Raw genomic sequence first — 7,083 nt, 5'->3', positions numbered from 1 at the left:
ACTTGTTGTTTCAGCAGCGAAACAAACATCCTTATACAGATCTGAAGATAACTTCCATATTGCACTTGTTTCTGTAACATGTTTCCTGACATATAGCACTTCCCTTCCAAGGCCGGTCGAGAGCTACATTGATTTTTAATAGTACTTCTTCCGATCATGCACTTAAAAAGCAACATGCATAATTTTTCAATTCTGTTGGGCGCACGGTGAATTTGAGATGGACTTGTTCGTATTGGAGTCAAAGTTCAATTTAATCACACGGATGCGGATCAAGTTCTGTAAATTCCGGACGCAAATACCTTCTTGGATTTATTCAAATCTAAGGTATTAATAATAGACCAATACACAGATAGATAAAAGAAGAACACGAGCGCAGTGCCATTCTACCAACAAGATCATTCTGGCTCTTGGTTCAGCGATTTGCACATGGTCCAAGCCAACAATCTGTTTTATCAGTCACACCAATGGTCATGTTTCCAAGGACTGCAGATTTACGGCATGTCAATATTCAGGATACTTGCATACAGTTAAACAACACTGCGAAACTTGAGAGACATTGCATCAAGGTTCAGGTATTTGAGTACTGGCAACTTCACTGAAGGTAGTTAATCCAGGGATTACACATGAACAGCCAGACGCAGAACAATTTAGTGCCGATATTTTGGTGGAGTAATCCTTGGGAGCAATCACCAGAACACCTTAACCACTCAGTTACAGCCAACTGTAGCAAAAAAAACCTAACTCTAGCCTTTACAGAATTTCCTTATCGTAACTCATAACCATAATCCTAAATTCAGGATCGCAGTATGCATTGTGGCATTTCATTCAACACGAACCGGAACAAGCTAGCTAGGTTAAGTCTTAACACATGACACGAGACGCGATCGACCGACATTTTCCATGGATGGTGAGCTTGCTTACCTAGAGCCTGCGACAGTGGGGCAGCGGCACCGGTGGCGACGAAGACGGTGGTGGCGCCGATCGCTGCCATTGCTGATAGACGATGCACCGCTCTCTCCAGGCAGATGGAGACACTCCAGCATATAAAGGCATGCAGAGGGGGTGGTACTAGTTGCAACGCACCGATCGAGCTAGCCTTGACATCACAGATTCCTGTTGGAAAATTCGCCGGAGTTTGGCGGGCACGATTAAAAGAGTCCGAACACTCTGATCGGTCGGAATCTGGATCACAACCGACTTGATTCCCGGAGGAGGCAACTGTGCAGAGGCAAGATACTATATGGATGAACGAAAATGGGCATTTCAGATGGAAGAACATTCACACGCGTCCCGGTAGACATCTCTAACCAAGTTAACCAGCACAAGTTGGCCCGATCGAGGAGGCATTAACACCGACCGATACTGGCCTTCCGTGCTCGACGGAGAACTCGGGCAAGTTATATATGGCAAATGGTCTTCAAGTTTTTGCCTTGCACACTACGGCAGTTTGGCTGCCGGTGTCATCTCTCTCGCGCACATGAGCTTCTTTCTTCTTTTTCACCGTTGGAGCTGGATTCGGGTGTCATTCTTTCTACTGTCCATGTTCAGAAAGCTTCAGTTTTTTTTTTCTTTCTTCAAAGAGAAAGGCATGTTTTTGCTCTCTCAAGTTTTCCAAAAGTATAGACTTGGTTCCTTAAGATTTTTTGGTATACATTTGGTCCTTCAAGTCTCGAAACCCGATAAGCTTGGTCCAAAACCAGATTTTAAGCACGTTGACTGGGTTTGACCACATGTGATCGGGTTTGACTAGGTTCGACTGATGAACAGTAAATTAAAACAAAAACAAAAAATAATCTAGTACTGGATCAACCGGCCTGTTAATCATTTCTAACTTGCAGCTCACCCATGTATCAGCAGGCCACCTTGATGCAAATGATTCAACAATATTTAGTTCATCCCTACAGATAAGAAAGCGAAGAAGATAAGTGGGTTCGGTCTTAAATGATACTCCCTCCGATCCAAAATAAGTGTCACCGGGGGTGGATCCACAGTTGGTTATGGGTGTACATTTTGGCTAGAATTTTTTTTATATGATGTATACTCCAATACTTTCAGTGCCCAAATGACCTTTCTTACCGGTGCCATCTTTGGCAACAAAAAGGGACGAAGCAAACACGAGTTAAACATCAGACTACACCTATACATGTCATCAGCAGCAGATAATTAGCATTTTTCTTGCCCATTCACTTCATAGTCCATTGTATACCAACTGTATGATTATGTAGTAAATAGTCTTTATTTCTTTTGTCATTTCTATAAGGTATTATCATTTTGATGGAAAAAAACCTTCTTGGTACATGAAGATTTTGGATACTAGATCAATTGTTTTTTGAAAAAAAATCCACAAAATTTTGCCAACCATTGCGTCCTTCATCCATACAATCAGGGTGACGAGGAGCTGCGCAGCAAAGAGGTGCCGCCGCCTGGGCAAGGCAAGGCAATGGGTCGATGCAGAGCAGGAAAAATACGACACCGGATTCAATGTTATTTGTATACCAACCGTGCCGCTGATTTGTATGTTCTGTATGACTGACAGTGACACAGCCTCTTCTGTTAGTAAGTAACCACATACAAGTGTGAGAATCCGGTGCCGTCAGAGAACATACAAATCCGGAGCATAATGCTGCACTTAGTAGGATTGCATAGTGACAGAGTGCCGTACTAACTCACCTAGGGAACCCCAAAGGTAGTGTTCAGTGCCCCTGCAGAAAGAGCCATCAGCGAGCATGGGCAACAGAAACAAGATGAGAGAAGAACTCAAATGAGCAAGTGTGTCAGCTCGTTTTAAATTGAAAGTGAACAAAGCCAAAAGAGAAAAAAAAGGAGAGACCAAGGTTCAGACTTGCTCGGTTTGACCTGATGAATCGGGTGTACCATATGGCGACCCAAGTTGCCACTGAGCTTTTCATCACAACGGTGGTCTCTTTTTTCAGTTTGGGGTGAGAGGGGCTCGAACTCAGCTAGCCAACTGCGCCACCACCCTACTTGTTATTTTACCACCGCAACAAACATACTTGATACAGAAGGGACCATGCAAACCATCGTTCCCATGATTACTCACATACACAGATCATGTATAGCTCCTGTATTGATTTTTATGCTGACACATATACAGATCTGAGGATAATTTCCTTACTGCTCATGTTTCCTGACATATAGCAGTTCCCTTCCAAGGCCAAGAGCTACTTCGTTTTAATACTTCTTCCGATCATCCACTTAAAAAGCAACATGCATAATTTTTCAGTTCTGTTTGGCGCACGGTGAATTTGAGATGGACTTGTTCGTATTGGAGTCAAAGTTCAATTTAACCACACGGATGGGGATCAAGTTCTGTAAATTCTGTACGCAAATACCTGCTTGGATTTATTCAAATCTAAGGTATTAATAATAGAACAATACACAGATAGATAAAAGAAGAACACGAGCGCAGTGCCATTCTACCAACATGATCATTCTAGCTCTTGGTTCAGCGATTTGCACATGGTCCAAGCCAACAATCAGTTTTATCAGTCACGCCAATGATCATGTTTCCAAGGACTGCAGGTCTACGGCATGTCAATATTTAGGACACTGACATACAGTTACACAACAATGCAAAACTTGAGAGACATTGCTTCAAGGGTCGTTACACATGAACACCTTAGTGTCGATATTTTGGTGGAGTAATACTTGGGAGCAATCACCAAAACACCTTAATCATTCGGTTACAGCTAACTGTTGCAAAGATAAAAAATAAACAGCTAACTGTAGCATTTACATAATTTCTTTCTCGTAACTCATAACCATAATCCGAAATTCAGGATCGCAGTATCCGTTAAGGCATTTCATTCATCACGAACCGGAACAGGGAGTCTCAAACTTTTAGAGCTTCACTGGAACTGCAATCATTTCTTGTGCAGAAGAACTAGTACTGGAGCAACTGGCCTGTTGATCATTTCAAACTTGCAGCTCACCCATGTATCAGCAGGCAAGCTTGACGCAAATGATTCAACAATATCGAGTTCATCCCTACAGATAAGAAAGTGAGGAAGGTGATAAATGGATTCAGTCTTACATGTATATGATAGAAGTATAAAGTTAAACAACAAGCTTGACGCAAATGATTCAACAATATCGAGTTCATCCCTGCAGATAAGAAAGTGAAGAAGATAAATGGATTCAGTCTTAAATGATAGTTGATTGGAGTTTGATATTAAACAACAAGATTCTGATGTCAAGTTACAAGCAAGTCTATAGTCAAATATTATTAACCACCAAATACCTACACTACGAAAAATTTCCATCATCATGATGAAGGATGGCCGATCCACCTTCTTCTGGCTAGATACTTGGCGTCATCAACTACCGGTAGCTGCCGCTTTTCCAAATATTTTCTCTCACTCAACTGAGCCTAATATTTGGGTATCCTCAGCATGTCTGACAGTCTATATCTAATGTGAGGAATCACCTAATTAATGTGGCCTCCCTCGAATTGCAGTCGCTCTTGTCTTTGTTGCAGTGTAGAAAGCGATTGGAAGAATTGACAGTTTTATTCATCCGTTGACAGCGTACATATACAACAAGGCATGCATGCCATTAACCACTAACAACAACCTTGGCTAAACTCTAGCTAACAGCCTACAGACTAAGGTGCAGATCGTGTGCAGTAGAACGTGCAACAGATCGTGTGCATGTGGGTGTAGCTACTCCTGAGGATGCGTTCCAACATGCAGGACTTCCAGTTTGAGCTTGGTAATGACAAATGCTTCCTCAAGCATGCCTACAACCTCCTCATGCATGAGGAGGCCATAGATCCAAACGCCGCCTCAATTTGCGAAAGCAATGTGCCGAACAAAGTCAAGGACTTTGGCTGGCTACTATTCTGCAATCGCCTCAACACCAAGCTAAACCTCCACCACAAGCACATTGTGGACTCAAGCTCCTGCCTGAGATGCCAACTGCGCACCTATTCCTCCACTACCCCCCTTTGCCACACGGATTTGGCAAGGCCTAAGGTATCGATCTACATCAACAGGATATCAATACTATTTGGGAGGTGCAACCGCCTATATACCTCTAACAGCAACAGTGTGGCATGCCGCACTCATCGACGCCCCATGGAAGATTTGGGATGCAAGGAATCGCGCACCTTCCGTGATGGTCGCATCGATTTACTAAACCAGCTGGCAAGGTAGCCGCCGATTAAGGCTATACCTTTCTTCTCGTCTACTAACTGGCCTCGGCCATCTATTTCAGGTGCAGGCCACACTACACTGGCAATCAGTAATTACTTAAAAACCTAACAAACTAGCAATCACTGATATAATATTAGCAGTTGCGAAATGATTTTTACCTTCCACCCAGATGCCCAATGTAGACAAGGACACTTATGAGTCCCCCTGAGCTAACAATTCTGCTGGCAGCTTGCAGTGCCAGCTCAGTTGTCTCAGGTACTGTGATAATTGTTTTATCTCCTCCTGGAAGGTAGCCCAGATTGAATGCTACAAGCCTAAAAGTACATGCTCAAGATCATAGTTACTTGAACCGCCAATTTCAGCAATAATGGAATCATATAATTAAAACGAATGAAGTAAAAGAATTTAATCACCTGACAGGAGAATCTTTTGGAACAATTTCCTCCATTCTACTGTGACATTTTGTAAACAACTTGACTAGCTCCATCTGATGGAAAAAAATATAGAGTTGAGCCAGCACATGACACAAAACTGAGGCTTCATCTCTCATGAGAATATCGCAGTGAGCCTTTTTTTAGTTCTTCTTCCAAATTGTAAGGTCCAGGTGGAAAAATATCACACTGAAAACACTTAGACCAAGAATACTAGTGTATTTATGTGAGTATGCTACAAAATAATAATCATATACACTGTTTTATGTTTCGTCTCTTCTTTGATTCTTTCTCAAAGGAAACTCATAAGAGAAGCCACATTGTGTATAGTCCTCAAACAGACCAACAACAATGCTAAGTTGCTTCAAATGCTGAAATGCACATACCTCGCGACTGTCGACGGCCATTTTCAGAAAAGAGGAGGTGCTATCGATCGCGGAATCTTGGATGTCCATCCCATAAACACGCCCCTCGCCCAGTTTCATCGGACACCATCTTAAGCAGAGCAAACGTATCATTTCCGTTCCCACAGGTGGCATCGACCACCGTGTCTCCTTTCTGAACGATGCTCCTCCACACCCTAATAATCAGGTAACAGCGTAACAACAGTTAGGAACGAGAATGCTGCCCTGCCCTGCTGCTAGAAGGCGACTCAGGTTGGGCGAAAAACTGCGTTTAGTTTCAGCAACGGGAAGGAAGCAGAGTGCCTACGCGTGGGCTACCTCGGTGGCCTTGCGCTTGCCGGTGACGAAGCCCGCCACCGCCTCGTCCGCCCCTGCAACCAATCCCGGTCACGACATCGCGCGGCCGGCACGCGTTATTGAAGGGGGAAAATAAATAGATAATGCGAACCTCCGGCGGAGAGCGGGTCGGCGAGCTGCGCGGCGGCGGCGGAGAGGTGCCGCCGCTTGGGCGGGACGGGCAGATGGGATGGAGTGAAGCTGGGGATTCGTCGGAGAGGAGACGGAGTATGGGAGCGGCGGAGGAGGAGCGAGAGCGGAGGGCGCAGCAGTGACGGCGGAGGCATGGCTGCTGCGGTGGTGGTGGCGGCGGCGGAGACCGTGAGGATTGGTATTGGTACCCAGCAGCAGACGCAGCAAAAAAATAAGAGAGAGAGACCAGGTTCAGAGTTGCTCGAGTCAATCTGATGTTTCAGATGTACATGTGGCGACCCAAGTTGCCACTGAGCGTTTTTCATCACGACGATGGTATCGAACTCTCGACCTCAGCAATGAGACCTATACGCGCTAGCCAACTGCGGCTCAACCACTTGTTGTGTTCAAAGCGAAACGAACCTCTCTTGTTCGTTTCTTACGGTGGTTACTGTGCGGGTGACGGCCACGGCATGTCCACGCGGGATGTATTTCTTGTCCACATACTAGAAGGATTTTCTTTTTGTTTGTTTATTAAAAAACACCATATATTAACTTGTTTCAGAGAAGATCTGGTTTATTTTTATAAAAGTTCATCAAAAGTAC

General features: G+C 44.2%; 1 pseudogene; it reads right to left on the bottom strand.

Moving 5' to 3' along the window:
- Positions 1 to 3,581: 3,581 nt before the first annotated feature.
- On the bottom strand, positions 3,582 to 6,851 carry LOC123139315 (putative rRNA methylase YtqB; annotated as a pseudogene).
- Positions 6,852 to 7,083: the final 232 nt, after the last annotated feature.

This window comes from Triticum aestivum, chromosome 1B (assembly GCF_018294505.1).
Source record: "Triticum aestivum cultivar Chinese Spring chromosome 1B, IWGSC CS RefSeq v2.1, whole genome shotgun sequence".
Classification (NCBI taxonomy): domain Eukaryota; kingdom Viridiplantae; phylum Streptophyta; class Magnoliopsida; order Poales; family Poaceae; genus Triticum; species Triticum aestivum.
This window is presented reverse-complemented; position numbering and strand designations above follow the sequence as displayed.